At 44.8% G+C, this 16,883-nt stretch overlaps 1 protein-coding gene across 4 annotated transcripts in view; it reads right to left on the reverse strand.

Annotated features, from left to right (window-relative positions):
- The window catches only part of FAT3 (FAT atypical cadherin 3), a 426,083-nt gene that overhangs the window by 393,516 nt on the left and 15,684 nt on the right, over positions 1 to 16,883 (reverse strand). The gene's annotated exons all lie outside the window — the stretch shown is intronic.

The raw sequence follows: 16,883 nt of genomic DNA on the forward strand, positions 1-16,883 counted from the left end.
GAAAGGTCATTGCCAAGCGGTAGCTAAGCAACAGCCAAAGGGCTGTGGCAGTCAGGAAAAGCCACGGTGTTTTGTTTTGTCTAACTTTTTAAAAAGTGACGGCCAGTCCCCAGAACAGCCAGTGAAGCCCCCCACAGGAAGCCACTTAAGGTGATTTCTTTCTATTTCTTAAGTAGTTTGCATATTTGAGCCGAACGAAGCTAGGAACTAATCCGGAAAAATACTGTATAAACACAGAAGAGCTACTTGAATTTCCCCTGGTCGTGTTTTACATTACAGCAGAAACTCCCGCTTGCAAAAGACAATGCTGGGAGGCCGGGGCTGCTGCTGGGAGGACAGCTCGCTCTGTGCTCCCCTCCCTGCTGCTCTGCAGCCCCCCTCTTATCCGGACAGGGCAGTGGAAATTGCAGTCTGTCTGCATCTCACACCGTGCTGGGGGTGCTCAGCAGCACCAGACCCGAGCCCTTCTGTCTCCCAGAGGGCAGGCTGGCTGGAGATCGTCCACCCTGCTCACCTCGTGGTGCACGAACGCAGACCTCAGTCACGGCTGCTCATTCAGGGAATCCAAGGGCTCCCCAATATTCCTCTGATTACCTGGGTAACAGCTGGATGAATCCAGGCTTTGAGAGGCTTCGGACATGTAGAAGCCTCAAGGTGTACAATGAGTGCAGGCAACCCTGCCATGCGCTTTCTTAATCATTTTCATTCTTTTTTTCTCCCTTTCAATGAACACCTCAAACTTTATGCTACAGGGTTGGGTTCCCGCTTTGTTTGCTTTTATCCCAGCCCTTAGATTGCTGGCTACAACAGCTTTAAGTGGAGAAAACGGAGGCCTACGTCCACACAACGTGCAAAACACTGCTGAAACGCAGGTGCTGCTCTGCTGTCAGTGCCCCTAGGGCCAGAAGGCCTTAAATCTGTGTCCTGAAGTGCTTCCTGTAATTCAAGCTACACATTAAGCACACACTTGAGCTGCAATAAAAATAAAATAATAGAAAAAATTAAGCACTCTTGCACTTCATCTGTGCTTTGACTCACCTACCTGAGGCATTTACTCTTGGGCACAGGACAGTCTTTACAGTCTGCATAATGCTTGGTGCCCAGTCACACCAGGAACCTCAGGTCCTTATAAAAATATTAATAATAAGAGCAGGGAAGTCAACAAAACCTTCCAGCATCTCATTCCCAGTCAGCTCCCATAAGGAAAGGGATGAGCAATGCACCCAGCCTGGTTAAAGCCTTGGTGCTTTCAGCTCTCAGCACAGCCCTATCAACACACAAACAAACGCAAGCAGGGCGACCTATTTTCATCCATCTGTACTCCTCCCTTTTCACAGAGTACAGTGCCATTGTGGATCTGCCACTGAATTTCAGCTTCCTAACGATGATGAGAGGAACTGCGAGCTGCCACACGCTGTGCAACTAATGGTGCAGCCCACCCCATGCCCTCAGCATTGCTGTGTTCCCCTCCATCCCATCCAGATCTGCCTTTACAACTATCCCTGAAGTTTCTTCACATCCCCTCTGCCTCTGAAGATCTTTACACCGCTGTCTCCCTGCTGCCTGGCACGGAGATGAATGCACCATTAATGCCACAGCCAGGCAAAGCACCGCGGCCCAGCTGCAGCCACTGGTTTGTGCTGCTGGCAGCAGAAACCCTAGAGCCAGACATAAGCTCAGATATAAATAACTATTTGAGCAATTTAATTTAAATAGGAAAGGCTGGTGCTTGAAATGACAGAACAGCCTTGAAAGGGTTTGATGGGTGCCTAAGTGTGGATTTGCAAGCCTAATTTTAAGCACCTGAGCTTCATAAAGTTGGCTGGGAGACCACATAGGTGTCCCAATATCAGCCGTGCAGCATCTGCAGCTCACACCAGACAGCCAAGCTTCCTGCCGGCACAAACCTGCTCTGCACCTGGAGGCTGGTCCTGCAGGGTATGTCTGCCCAGGGGCAACCCTGCCGGCTGTCCCCACGGTGCCTCCAAGCAGAACACCTCCAGGCAGTTATCAGGCAGTGCTATCCCATCACGGCATCCTCCAGTCGCCTCCGAAGGGGCTCAGCTCAGCCCATTTGCACAGACGTGTCCCTGCTGCAACCGGGGCTGGCAGCTTACACATAGCAAAAAGCCTCAGGTTTGTCTGGGCAGGTTCAAGCTCTGGCACAGGCTCGCAGAGACCGGACCATTTCCAATCCTAAATCCTGTTCATCTGTGGGATGGATGAGCTGGCTGGGCAGCCTTTCCTGAGGGCTGATGACAGCGTCTCCTCTTTACTACCATTTCTCACTTATCCTTGCAGACCTAGGGAAACCTTCAAGTCTGTAACAGTAGAAAAGAAAAAATCCTAACTTTAACTGTCATCTTCAAATGGGGGTCTATTATGCTAACTGTAAGGCAATCGTCACCCAGTGCCTCCGTATAATATTAAATGAAAGGCTAATAAGGACAGAAGCCACCCCAGTGTTACAAGAACAGATTGATCCCCAGTTGATTTTCTTCCTCATCCTATGAGAAGAGAATAAGAAACAGTCCTAACCCCCACCAAACATTGCATCTAAACGCTGGTCCAGATGCACTGAAGCATCTTTTAATGTTTTGTAGTTTGATACCTACTGGGACTAGCAGAGCTCCCTGGAGCACTCCTGCTTTTTTTTTTCTGCAAAGGAGCTTGTTGTGCAATACCACATTGGTATTGCACAGTCCCCTTCCTAAAAAACATTATGCTATTAACCTAATTAGCTGATTAATCTTTTCAGCTCCACTTAACATTAAATAACCACCTGGCTGCAGAATGCTTTCTCCTGAAACAAAGTGCACCCCAAGTGTTTATCTAGCACTTTAGCGCAAGGGATACCACCAGCAGTCCAACTGGTTGCCAAGACAGAAAGCAAAAAATACTGCTGAGCACACCAGGGACAAGCAGGTAGTGAGAAATACATCACAACAGAAAAACATAAAATGCATCCCTTAAAAAATACCCCCTCCTTAGGATGAGACAATTACCATTTTCTAACTACAAAATAACTTTAAAGGAATACATTGAAAATCCACACCTAAGATTGATTCACGGAAGTGTCTCACAGAATTTCAGGCCAAGAGCACACTGCTTGACTCATCAGTTCAGTTCTCCTGTACAGGTCATGGATTTCCCCAAATAACTCCTGGATGCAGCCTACCATTTCTAACTGAGCCTCAGCACCTCTTCCAGGGAAACACCCAATTGTGAAGGCAGGCAACAGCCACACATCATGCTTCTGGGTGAGTTCTTCCCAACAGGCAATTACCCCCACTGTAAAAAGAAAAACTCAAGTGTGTCTCCTTTCTTTCAGTTCTGCTTTCCATAACAGCAGGGCTCGTAACACCTCCACCTGATAAACTGATGCACCACCTCATCTTGGTAATCTTCTCCCTGTGGAGGTACAAACAGACTATGAACAAATACCTTTTTCATTATTACTTTCACTCCCCTTCCATCTGCTAGTGGGCTGCAGGGCTTTTTTGGTTTCTCTGAAAAACAACGCCTACTTTCCGGCTTGCAAAATTACAGGGTTTGGTCATCAGGTGAAATTTCCTTAAGCTCCCAATTTTCATTCGCATTGCCTCCTCCAACGCTTTTGTTTTGAAATCACTTGCTCATATAGGGTGTAAATGATATGAGATGCCAAGACCCTCTTCCCATTTTCCAGACGTCTGGAACATGCGCAATGATCCAAAAAATACAGAGCAATACACAAACAAGTGAGCAATGCCTGTTACTCATCTCTAATAAAATGCTGGTTTCTTGTGTATCTTAAGAGAAGTGAAACCTCTGTTACCTTCGCTGAAAGATTTGCCTGAACCAATACGTAGGGAAGAGTCCTGCTGCAATGTTTTAAAACTTACCGTCGAGTTGTAAAAAATAAATAAAATAAGCCACCAAAAAAAAAGATTAAAAAAAAAAAAAAAGAGAGAGAGAGATAGAAACCATTCACGCCCACTTTGCAAAGTTCATTAAGAAATGACAGCTCAAGGTAATTACTGCAGGTAGTACACTACCAGTGCAGCAGTACTTTCTTCTGTTCTCCACTCCTGGGCAATGCTGCAATGTAATCCAAATGGCTCTCGTAACTTTAAAACAACCTCACTTTCCACTTTTAAAGGGCTCTTAATAAAAAACTCAGTATTTCAGACAGGAAAGCTCATCTTGTATTCCCTTTCACTTCAACCGAGCATCAAGGAACAAGATGAAGTGGACGTTAAGTACCCTGCCTCCACGACAGACATCACACAACACCCAGAGCACTCGCACGCCTCTCCCCTTGCACTGAGAATACAACATCATCAATTACCAACATTATATTTAGCTTATGCAACTAGCTCAGCTACACGCATTGGCCAGTAATGAGATCTTCGGAGCAGAATTTCCCCCTGTCACTCATATAGGGAGCAAAAAAAATCAAATTAATTTTATTATTGTAAGTAAAAGTAACGCAGGCCAGAACAGGGGAAAAAAAGAAGAAAAAAAAAAAAAGTGATATTCAAGCAAAGATCTACCTCCCCATTGCCAGCACTTCGAGCAAAACAAATAAATATACAAAAAAAAAAAAATCACATTCTCCATTTTGTCTGCCACTTTTGTTGTTGTTGTTAAGTTTTAGCAAAATCCCTTCAGGCACATTAGAGTGCTGCAAGGGCATAATTAAACCCTCAATGACCCTGAAGGATATTACCTTTCACAACAGGAACGGGAAAGAAAGTCCTCTCCTTCTCTGAGGACCAGATCTGCTAAGTGTAACACTTATCAGCCCCTGACTTAAGCCTGCATCACCTATGTGTAAGTAACAGTGATTAATACTAAACATATGAGATGTAACAGAAACCTTCATATCCCTGCAACACTGGGGTACCAGTGATCCCAAAAGGATCACCAAGCTATGCTACCATGCATACACCTCTCCCATATTCCCTGCAGAAACTTCCCTAGGCTGGCAGGAGCTCTCTCTCCCCTATATGAGAGAATGCCCTACGCGTCTCCAAACCAGTGAACAGCTCAAGGACAAAATCACAATCTCAGTGCGATATTGGTCTGCATACTTAGCACACAGCTAGGCAAGCACACAGTGCAGTGGGCGAGCAGCTGCCTGACAAGTCGGGCTCAAAGGGTTATGGTAAGTGGGGTTACATCAGGATGGCAGTCAGTCACTACTGGGTTCCCCAGGGCTCCATTTAGGGACAGTTCTCTTCAATGTTTTCATAAACGGTATGGACGCAGGACTCGTGTGCTAAGTATTTTTTGTCAACAATAAATCAGTAGGAGCTGTCAACTCCCTAGAGGGTAGAGAGGCCTTGCAGAGAGATCTTGACAAATTAAAGGGCTGGGAAATCACCAATGATAGGAAGTTTAACAATTGCCAAGTGCTGGATTCTGCATATGGGACAGTGTGATGGTGGATATACCTACAGACTGGGGTATGAGAGGCTGCAGAGCGGCCCCACAGAAAGAGATCTGGGGGTTTGGGTTGACAATAAGTTGAAGATGAGTCAGCAGTGTGCCCTGGCAGCTAGAAGGGCCAACCGTACGCTGGGGTGCATCAGGTACGGCATTGCTGGTGAAGGAAGGGGTTGTCCTGCTCTGCTCTGTGCTGGTGTGGCCTCACCTCGAGTACTGGGTGCAGTTTTGGGTGCCACAGTATAAAAAGGACATAAAACTATTAGAGAGTGTCTAAAGGAGGACTATGAAGATGATGAAGGCTCTAGAGGGCATGACATATGAGGAGCATCTGAGTTCCCTTGGTTTGCTCAGCCCAGAGCAGAGCAGGCTGAGGGGAGGCCTCATGGCGGCCTGCAGCTCCCTCACGAGGGGAGCGGAGGGGCAGGCGCTGAGCTCTGCTCTCTGGAGACAGCGACAGGACCCGAGGGGATGTCATGGAGCTGGGACAGGGGAGGGTCAGGCTGGGTGTTAGGGAAAGGTTCTGTACCCAGAGGGTGGTTGGGCACTGGGACAGGCTCCTCAGGGAAATGGTCATGGCACTGAGCCTGACAGAATTCAAGACGCACTTGGACAACGCTCTGAGCATATGGTCTGATTTTTAGGTGGTCTTGTGTGGAGCCAGGAGTTGGACTTGATGTTCCTTGCGGGTCCCTTCCAGCTCGGGATACACTATGATTCTATACAGTGATTTACAGACTCAACCCAGAGGCTTTTCCCTGATTTCTTCTCTCCTTTCCATGTTTGTAATCAACTCTGGTGGACAGTCTCACAGCACCCTCATGGTACCTTTCTGAAGCCTGAGGAACCTACCAGGCACCTGCTGCATCTAGCCAAAAATCCATCCACCTGGGCACTAGAAATGAAAAAGTACAAAACAAAGCCAGCCTACCATGCCTGTTTCCATAGGGTGATTTATGAACTCATAAAACTTGAGAAGTGAATCAACAGGTAATGAAGTAAAACAGCAACAAAGACAGGCTGCTGGCTGTCACTGACATGTCTGTGCTGAAAAGATTCAGTTCACTTACTGAGATGAGCTCTCGCCCCCTGACAAATGCTGGTTGATGAACAATGCAAACATGCAGTCTGGTGCCCAAGCTTTAAACTTTTTAATCACCTCTTTGATTTTTTCAGTTTTAATTGAATTCCTGAATTACCATCTGTCTGAGCATTAGTAAATTCCATCTTGATTTATCAAGGCTCTAGTTTCAACCAACATATTTAATATCTACTCCTGTTTTGTTACCATTACTAGCACCAAAATCCTTGTTGCCTACACGCTTATTGTCAGATTTGTTTAGTCAATGTGGTGGATATAATGAGGCACAACGCACTTCAGGGTCATCTTAATGTTAGAGAAAGCCTCTGCTCCACATAATCACTGCAGCATGCAGGCATATCTGCAATAGGGCTTGAATGAGGGAAGATCTAAAGGCTGAAACTCAACATATCCCCAGCTTCCATTTATACCATCAACACAATCATCTGGTCATTTCTCCTTTTCTTTGACAGCTGTAATATCTGCAATTAAAATCCAAATCAGTGGGGGCTATTTTAAGAACAAAGAAGGTATTTCAGCTCAGTGGAGCACTGCGAGATTGGGTGGGATATGCTACAATCAGCACTGCAGCTCATTAAAGCAGCTTTGCCGAGGACTGTTCATTCGGAAAGCATTCTACAACCGTATATACACAACACAGGAATCACTGAGCACCAGCGTTTGCTAAAATCCAGCCAGCTCAAGACTGGAAGCAGTGCCCCTGCACAAAGAAAGAACAGGACACAACAGCCCAATGCAGACAGATGAACATCAACTGAAGTCAAGGAGAATTTGAGGGAGGCAATGCAATTTCTAGCTGGGGCCTGGGGATGGTAGCACCCTCCCCTCTCGCACAAAGCATCACAGGAACATTGGTCTAGCAACCAGTCCCAGTCAGGAATTTGGTCGTGTTTCATCCAAGAGGTATCATAGAATCACTTAAGCTCCAAATTCCTCCTCCAAAGCTGGACACAGCACACCAAATCCCTGTCGATAACTGAACCCACCATAAGAAGGACACCTACTATAGGTGGCCTTGCTTGAGTAGTGGGTCGGAGCAGGTGACCTCCAGAGGTCCCTTCCAACCTTAACCATTCTGTGAATAAAAACAGAGGTTAAGACGACAATTATCAGAAATATTTAAGAACCATAGTTCTACTGGACTCTGGTAGCTTAAACTTCAGTATTTCAGATCCTAAAGGCACATCTGCACTGCAGCGAGAACCCCAAACATCAGCTCCCCAGCAGCTGGATATGCATAGTGTGGGGCAGATGTGGGACAGACGTGTCTCTTCCTCACCTCTGAGCACATCCTTGGACCATCTCCTAGGTGAGGCAAGGAGGGATTCGGCACAGGGGATGCTGCTCACCTTCACTTGAACAGAGATGTGCAGTCACGCTGCACACACACCAAAGCACGCTGTAAATTCAGCCATTTCTGACAGCACGCCAGTACACGTCAGGACTTAGATATGCACACGAGCTGTCCAATAAAACTGGTATAAAAAAATACAATATCTTTTGTCTGTAAAGATAATTACCAAATGTGGAAAAAAAGAAAGTCAAGATCTCAAGAAACATAATCTTGCTTGGAAATGTTTTAATGCAGTACTTGGAAGCACAAACATTCATGTTCAAGAGGGGAGAAACGTGTAGATCCTGCGAGCTGCAGGACTTTGGTGCAGCTCAGAAAAACACAATAATAAAAATAATTAGGTTTTGCTTCTCTCATGTTGGGTATCCAGGACAAGTACTGAATCTAAATCACTACTTCTATTTATTTCCCTATTCCACCTGTTCAGAAAAATCTGTTTATGTAGGACCAGATGCAAACTGCCTGCCTGTAATAGGCTTGCATGGCAAGGGTTTGGTAGTGGGGGGCAGCAGGGGTAGCCTCTGTGAGCAGAGTCCAGCAGCTGCCCCAGGTCAGATCAGAGCCAGCTCCAGACAGCTCCAAAAGGGACCCGCTGCTGGCCAGAGCTGAGCCATGAGAGATGCTGGTTGGGCTTCTGGAAGAGCAGAGTTAAGGAAGGGGAAAAAAAAATCCTGCTGTGCTACAGCAGCTGGGAGAGAGGGGTGAGAGCTGAGAGAGAAGCAGCCCTGCAGCCCCCAAGGTGAGTGCAGCAGGAGGGCAGGAGGTGCTCCAGGCACGCAGCACAAGTTCCCCTGCGGCCCGTGGAGAGGCCCCTGGTGGAGCAGGCTGTCCCCCTGCAGCCCACGGGTCCCACACGGAGCAGATCTCCACGCTGCAGCCCGTGGAGGAGCCCCCGGTGGAGCAGGTGGATGTGGCCTGGAGGAGGCTGCGGCCCATGGAGAGCCCCCGCAGGAGCAGGCCCCGGGCCGGAGCTGCAGCCCGTGGAGAGGAGCCCACGCAGGAGCAGGGGGCCTGGGGGGAGCTGCCGCCCGTGGGGGACCCGTGCTGGAGCAGTTTGCTCCTGGGGGATGGACCCCGTGGTACGGAGCCGTGTGGGAGCAGTTCTGGAAGAGCTGCAGCCTGTGGGCAGCCCCCCAGGCTCAGTTCGGGAAGGACGGCATCCCGTGGGAGGGACCCCACGGGGAGCAGGGGCAGAGAGGGACCGTGAAGGAGCGGTGGAGACGAAGCGTCAGGGACTGACCGCAGCCCCCATTCCCCGTTCCCCTGTGCCGTTTGTGGCGAGGAGGTGGAAGAAGGTGGATGGGTGGAAGGTAGTTTTAGGTTGTTTTTAGTTTCTCACTGCTCTAGCCTGTTAGCAACAGGCAATAAATTACATTCATCTCCCTATGCAGAGTCCATTTTGCCTGTGATAATTGTTGAGTGATCTCCCTGTCTTTAACTCAACACAGGATTTTTTTTCATATTTTCTCCCCATCTTTTTGAGGGGGTTGAGCAAGAGAGTGGTGTGGCAGAGCTTAGTGGCCCATCAGTGTGAAACTACAACACTGTCACAGTGCCTGATTAAGACAGGGAGGGAACTTGGGACCTTGGATTCTTTTTCTCTCATTTAATGCTGCAGCTCCTTTCATTTATTTTTCCGGCTTCCCTTTGCTAAGATTTATTTTAACAATATCCAGTTATTAAATGTACCAGATAGCATGAGACTAGAGATAAGTTTCCAATACATGACAGCAAAACAAATTAAAATAATGGAAGATGTCAACATACACCTAACTCCTCCTGTGTAATGCCAAACTCCTGTCCTGCGGCTATGGTACTCTACTGAACGGTTAGATACATGCACACCCCAACAGATTTATCACTGTGAACTTATTTTAACACATTGCTTCCTTCCAACTCACCTTTATTGCACTTTCTCCAAAAAAAATAAATATATTGCTACTTCCTGAACAATGGATGTATTAAATTAGAATCAATGTATCAGTATCAAATAAATTTCTGTTATGCCAGGAAAGAAAAAAAAAAGTAAAATGCCACTCTACACTAAGATATTGACTGCTTTTCCTTCTTCACATAGCAAGTTATCATCTGATGTACTGATACAAGTTTCAGGTGCCCAAGCACAGGGGCACAGTGACACGAGAGACCCATCCTCTTCTGTACCAATGATGATGTGATAACTTAAAGTTCCCAACACGGCTGTAGATATCTGTGTTTAGGCAACCCAGTTCTAGCCTTCATGCCTATTTAAGCATTGCAACACTCAGTGAGCATTGCACCAGTTGGCTTTGGGCCTTAGTCATTTGCGTGCTCTCCAAAAAGAGCCCATGAACACTGCCAGGACAATGGGAACCAGTCAGAAGCTTTTAAAAAGGAGTCGAGATGGAAGAGGAATACAGACTGCATCCAGCCATTCTCACAAAGACAGACAGCTGATCAGATCATTCCTTAACCCAAAGGAAAATAAAATACTCATGAATTTTCATACTGCATAAAGTCATTACAAAGAGCAACGTTGAGAGGACGTGGTCTCTGCCAGCGTGGGTGTACTGTTTGGGTCCCTGCATTTGGCACCATCTACTGCAGCCATCAGTTGTCTTCTAGGAAGAGATTAGAAACTGAAGCACGGAGGACAGGCTTTCACTAAATTAGCTCACAATTTCTCTTTTGCTTGCAAATCACATCAGTTCAGCACAGAGCAAAGAGGGCCAGAAACGCACCAACTCGGGATGTGGACAGTCTGAGGTCAGGCCCCTGCACTACTTGATTCAAAGCAACCAGGATGACAAAATGTGCTGGAGTCAGAGACGGTCCATTAACTGCAGTTCCCTGAGACTCCTGATTTTATGGAAAGGCAGGGGAACAGAGGGTGTGCAGCCTGGTACAGTCACGGCAGATTTCATTCTCTGCAAGTTACTGAAAGCACAACTGCATTTCTGCAGTCAGCTCTCCCCTTCCCAGCGGAGTTAGCACAGATAAGAGCACCTGGGACTAACTGAGCGGTGCCAAGTTGCCACAGTCACATTGCCCATATGTCTATATAAACCTGTTTGGCTTCCTTTGCTTTAAAAGTCCCTGAGTGAGTAATCACAAGGACTTTTTCATTGCTGGGTCAAGCACTTCTCTGATTCTCTGCCAGCAAATCAGGAAATTCATCCATCCCTTAAGTTACCTCGGGAAAAATGCAAGAAAGCTCTGGATTGCGTATCAGTTCTCAGCTGGATCTTGCCCGAGCCCTCACTGAGAAGAGGGAGGGATACCAGCTCGAGCGAAGGCAGAACATGGACTCTCAGCCATCACCAGCACAGCCAGCTTGAAAACATCACCGCATGCAAGCACAGGTTTTCTGCCTGGGCACAGGAGGAGACTCAGGATTATGAGCAAGTCGGAGGCAGCACAGATTCTGCAGCGCAGCATGTTCCCAGCAAGCTGGTCCAACCCTGCTGCCTTTCAGTCATGGAGAAGCAGCTCGGGTTTGGTCAGCACGAGCAGCAACGCTGTGCACCTCAGCTACATCCTGAGCTCACATCTCAGGACTCCACCTTGAAGCCAGAAAATCTAGTTCCAGTCCCCATCTGTGCAGCAGCAATAGCTTCATCATAGCAGCCCTCACCTACAGGAGAATAATAAATCAGCACAGGTAAAGTACCAGCAACACTCACTGTCAGAAAGCTACCCAGAAAGCCACCACCAAGAGAGACCACCAGAGTCAGACTGAATGCTGTCTGTTCAAGGGCAGCTCCTTAAGTAAAATATCTTCTTTAAAGAATGAAAATTAGCAATTTTTTCTCCCTCTCTCTCTTTTTTTTTTTTTTTTTTTCCTCCGTAAGATTTCCATAGCAAATATCGGGTCAATCTCAGCTGATGTTCTGCCTCCTCAACCTGCTTTCTCACCTCCAGTGATATTCTCTTAGGTGGCAGGATCCTGCTTAAAAGCAAGGAATTAGGGTCACAGTGCCAGTGAATAATACTTTGGCAACAGACCAAGCACCATAGCAGACAATGCATAATGTGAAATAAAGACTTCTTTTTGCATTACATTTTCTCTGATTTAAAAATCTTAATAACTTCATGGGAAAAGTGATTTGCCTCAATAGCCTGTGTGTGGCATCCCTTTACAGGGGAACTCTAAGCAACCTTGTTTCACTGCTCCATTACCCTGTCTCCTGGCAGGAACAATAACAATAATAATGACAACAACAACAACTATCGGCAAAGTCATACAGAGAGTATATTCAAGATGCAAAGGAGGAAAGGAAAACGTACCACACCACAACTTTGGGGTTCACGCTCCTCCAAAAATGACCTCCTGTCAGTCCAACGGCAGCGATGACCATGCTGCTCTCTACATTTCAACAGACCCAAAAGCTTTTAACTACATTTCAGCCATGACGTAGAGAAGTTTGGGTGGATCTGGGACCTTTTGGTGCCTCACACAAGCATTTGCTAAGCATTTAAAAACAATACGCCACAGAAGTACTCATTCATCTTTTGGTAAAGACAAAATCCAACGCCTCCCTATCTGCCATAGTCTCCTCTGCTGCCCTCAGATCCTCATACAGAAAATAAACAGTTAACTCTCTTGCATGTGTTCCTGACAAGCATTTTGAACTACATTTTGCTACTGCACACAACAGCCAACCTCTCCTCATCTCATTAAGGCCGTGCTGATGCGCAACACAGTCACAAAACACAATCACACTCCTAAGTCTTGTTTTATTTTCATTTAACACTATGCCAAGCTCAAATTTAAGAAGGGCACGACGTTTTCTCCAGCATAAACACAAGTGAAAAATAACTTAAAAACAGACTACAAGCCCAAAATGTTATTGCACTTTTCCTCTCTCGAGTATAGCACGGTACAGTAAAAAAAAGTCTGGAACATTTCCACAATGAAAATATGTAAATTAATTACCCTCTTATGTTGATTGATGCAAGTTATTTTGGTTGAGAACAATGCAAGTCACCCGCAGTTTACAAAACAGTATGTCAATAAAATGAGCTAGACCTGCTGAAGAAAATATTTGTTGTAGCCTACAGCTATTTTTGCACATGCATAACCTTGAATTACAGTTTTTAGAAAAAAACATACCACTTCCACGTTCTGATTAGCAACTAGTAAGTTGAGACTTGCTTTTCCTCAAGTACTAAGGAATCTATTAACGTACCAGACAAAAATACACCAAAAAAGGTTAGGGAGCACATTATCATCCTTCACAATCCTAGCAAATGAGAAGTGACAAAACTTAAAAGTTTACAGGAAAAAAAGGGTTTTATCACAAAAAAATAAAGAATAAAATAAATAAACACATTTTTCACGAAAATAAAAATGCTTCATGGCATCAAGTGTTACTCTCTCAGCATGTTTTACTCCCCCACCCTCCCTCACGACCCAGGCAGATTTGCATTAAGAAAAAAATAAATAAATACTAACCTGTACAAACAAAACATCACTACAAATAAAGCTTCCGCTGGCATCAAACCTTTAAAACAGCATCTTCTGGAGGAGCCATCAATGATTGCTGCTCTGGCCTAAATGTTACACATGTACAACTCTTCACCCTGGCCAAAAAACAGGATACAAGGCAAACCAGGGAGGGCAAAAGGTTATAATGAGTCATAGAGAAACAGCTCGGGCTTGGGCAGCACAAACTGGTGCAGTTTTGTACCAGCACCTCAGATGCGTTGGTACAAAAGGGATTCAAGGGTTGGAGACAATCAGACAGTGGTAGAGTAAGTACCTTCACACCATTTTAGGTGTGACAACCCTATAATTATCCATAGGGTGCCAACAGCGAGGATCGTCGGGTATGTCACCTCCCAAGTTGTGGGTAAGACATGCTGGACCTTCACACTTGAGGCGCACAGCTCAGGGCACGCAGGTCTTGAACCAGCTACTCAAGGATCCCACAAAAATTAAGGGGCTTGCTTGTTTGCTCTTTTTCAAACTTGGGCAAACTAAAATGAGTCATAAGTACCAAAAAGCTTCAAATATGCAAATATGCACCGCAAAGAATCAAAACATTTACCCAACACCTGCTTGCTGGAGGATCCAACTCCATCAACAAAACTCTTGGGTAACTCCCGTCTGAGCACCCAGCTTCTTGTCACCATCTCGGCTTCTGGGAATGAAGGTTCTGGGATTTCTGTCAGAAAACTGTCTCCAAGGCCTATCTATTTCTTGTGTTAACTTTCAAGAGCGAGATGGGAGAAAACTGTGAAGTTTCACATTCCTCTCCAATCCAAGTTGCTGGAGAAAGCTCACTTTCTCACCTCCTCCCCTCTTTCTGAGCTTTTCCTGAGAAAAGGAAATCTGTACACACTCCTCCAGACTTTCAGCATCCCATGTTACAACCTCTCCAGAGGATAACTCTGGCATCACTCTGTGCTGCTTATACTCCCCAAAAGGCCAGCAGCCACGAAGGGGAGCAGGGGGACAACTGCCAGCCCCCCAGACACAAAGCTCCCAGCATCAGCTGCAGAACAGACCGCAAGTCTTGCTAACTTCACTCTGCAGCTGCTAGGAAAAGTATTTCAGCTGCTGATCTGCATCACATTCAGTTGTTTCCCTAGAAACATAAGCAACATTACAAATTCAAGTTTCAAAAATGAAATAAAATAAAATTACATTTTGAAAAAAAACTTAGCGCCTTCCTTTATACCTTCCCCCCTCTCCTCAAGTTCCTAAAAGGCTTAAAACCCAATAAATGCATAGAAAACCAAAGAAACACAAGAAAAAAACCTTCCGATTACAGACAGGCAGCAATTTCCAAGCACTAATAATAATACCTGCATCTTTTTTTCATTATATTTAAACCTAGCAAACTAAAGCACTTTTTGCAGTGGCGTTTTATTATTCAGGTCCAATTAACAGCGGATCTAAAACTGAAATGAGATAAACACCACTTTATGCTAGCAGTCTTATTGAGTCTGTGATATTACCAAAGATCAAAAGAAGCATCTTAAGCAAGCTATTCTCACTGCAAAATAAATAAATGCATTTTAATGAGAAGGAAAATATCCTGTGCGTCAAGACTTTGCAATCCATATGTGGAACAAGTCTGCCTGTAAAGGAAAGGACACCTTAAAAACATGAGATTACTTACCAACTTGCAAGAACAGCTTCTTAAAATTTGAGACACAGAAAAAAATGTAAACTAATATATATTCTATTTCAGCAGAATACGTATTTTTTCTACTCACCTCCTCGTAGACAGATATTATTTCTGTACAGGTGTATTATCCCTCTGTATTTCTATTTCCAGAAAGTAATATAAAAAAAATAAATTATTAAGCCAAGTCTGACTCAGAAACATGAAAAAAGGGTTCCAAAAGTCACTCCCCCTCCTCTGAACTTAGACTGAGTCTTTATTTACCCGCCACAATGTCAGAATGAGGGCACTAAATCAAAAGACCCAACATTTTTAAAAGGCACATGTGATGTGATGTTTTCTCCGTGGCTTTTATATGATAGGGAAAGCAAAGAGAAAACCGCCAATCTCTTTAAAAACATACTAAAAAATGACTAAGTAAGACCACACCTTATGAGGTACACCTTTACCGTCCAAAAGCCAAGACAAAAAACCAACAAAACTATCTTTCAGAGTTCTTTCTGCACACTGACTCGCTGGAGCCACAAAAGGCAATACCAGGCAACAACCACAAAAAAGAAAGGCAGATCTCTGTCTAGCTGCAGCCTGGACCCAGATTAGAAATGCTAACCCTACACCAGATTAATATCCCCACCAAACCATCCGACACCATCATACTTTATCCATTGAGCTGAGGATTCCTCCTGAAGTGCAACACTGGTCTGGAGCTGTGCTGTAAACCTAAGGATATCACGGTCTCCAGTTCTTCTTGCTTCACGTCATGAATGTGCAAAGATGCATTGCAATTCTCCTTTCTACTTTAGCCTAATATTTTACTATAAAGTTGAAATTTCTCTCAGACATTTTCATCCCATAATAGGTATTTGCTTAGGCTGGTTTTTCACTTGTATTTGTGGGCTACCACCTAAAGCATATGTTTTTGCACAAACATATTTTCATGCTTACAATGGTAAAAAACAAAGAAAAGAAAAAAGAGAGACTGACCCAGGAGTACCCAGCCTGAAGAAGCTAATGCTGTGTGAGAGAAGTGATGTTTCCAGCTGGATGCCCTACCTCAGGTTGAATACACAGCATTGATGAAAAGAGGGGAAGAAGGAAAAGGAACAGGCACATCCTTTTTATTGTGAATTCATTACAACAGCAAACAAAAACAGAAAGATACGAAAATATGACACTCCAAAACATCACGTATTTTTTGAGACAGTTGTGCGGTGAGGTAGATCAAAAAAACCCTATAGCACAGGCTGTAGAAACAAGATCCCACGGCAGATGGATTGCCATTCCCCTCCAGAGGCAAATAAGCCACATACACTCCTCTAATCATTTCTCTAATTTACAACTTGGACTAATTTATCCTACCACTTCAATGGATTCAATCAGCAACTTAATGAACACTGAATTTGTCTTTTAGCCCCAGTCTTCTGGTGGCCTGACTTTCATTACTGCTGCAACTGATTCCACCATACAACTGTATTAAATGAAGAATGATTTCTTCTCTCAAACTACCTGCTCCAAAATATAATCCTGTAATGCACCAAGAAATTATTTTACTATGTCATATCCTTTTAGCACTGCATTACTAGTTTTACATATTCTAGAAGACTCTAGAAATTGTTTGCTTAACTTCCTTAGCCTAGAAAGCAACAGGTGACTCAGTTAATTTATTTACATTTCTTGTAATTTAGCATTTCAGCCCATGGAGACTTTACTTTGTTGTCATCTCCACTCACATTCTGCCTTGTTAGTGTCTAGAGAAATCAATGCCATGCGGCACTTCATTTTTATAACTTCATCTTCTTTCAGCGTAGATCTTCATAAATGTGAAAATTGAACAGGTACACAGCTTGCTGTCTCTCTAGGCCTTAAGTGTATTTATAAATAAATA

This window comes from Anser brachyrhynchus (assembly GCF_964034855.1).
Source record: "Anser brachyrhynchus genome assembly, chromosome: 1".
NCBI classification, from domain to species: domain Eukaryota; kingdom Metazoa; phylum Chordata; class Aves; order Anseriformes; family Anatidae; genus Anser; species Anser brachyrhynchus.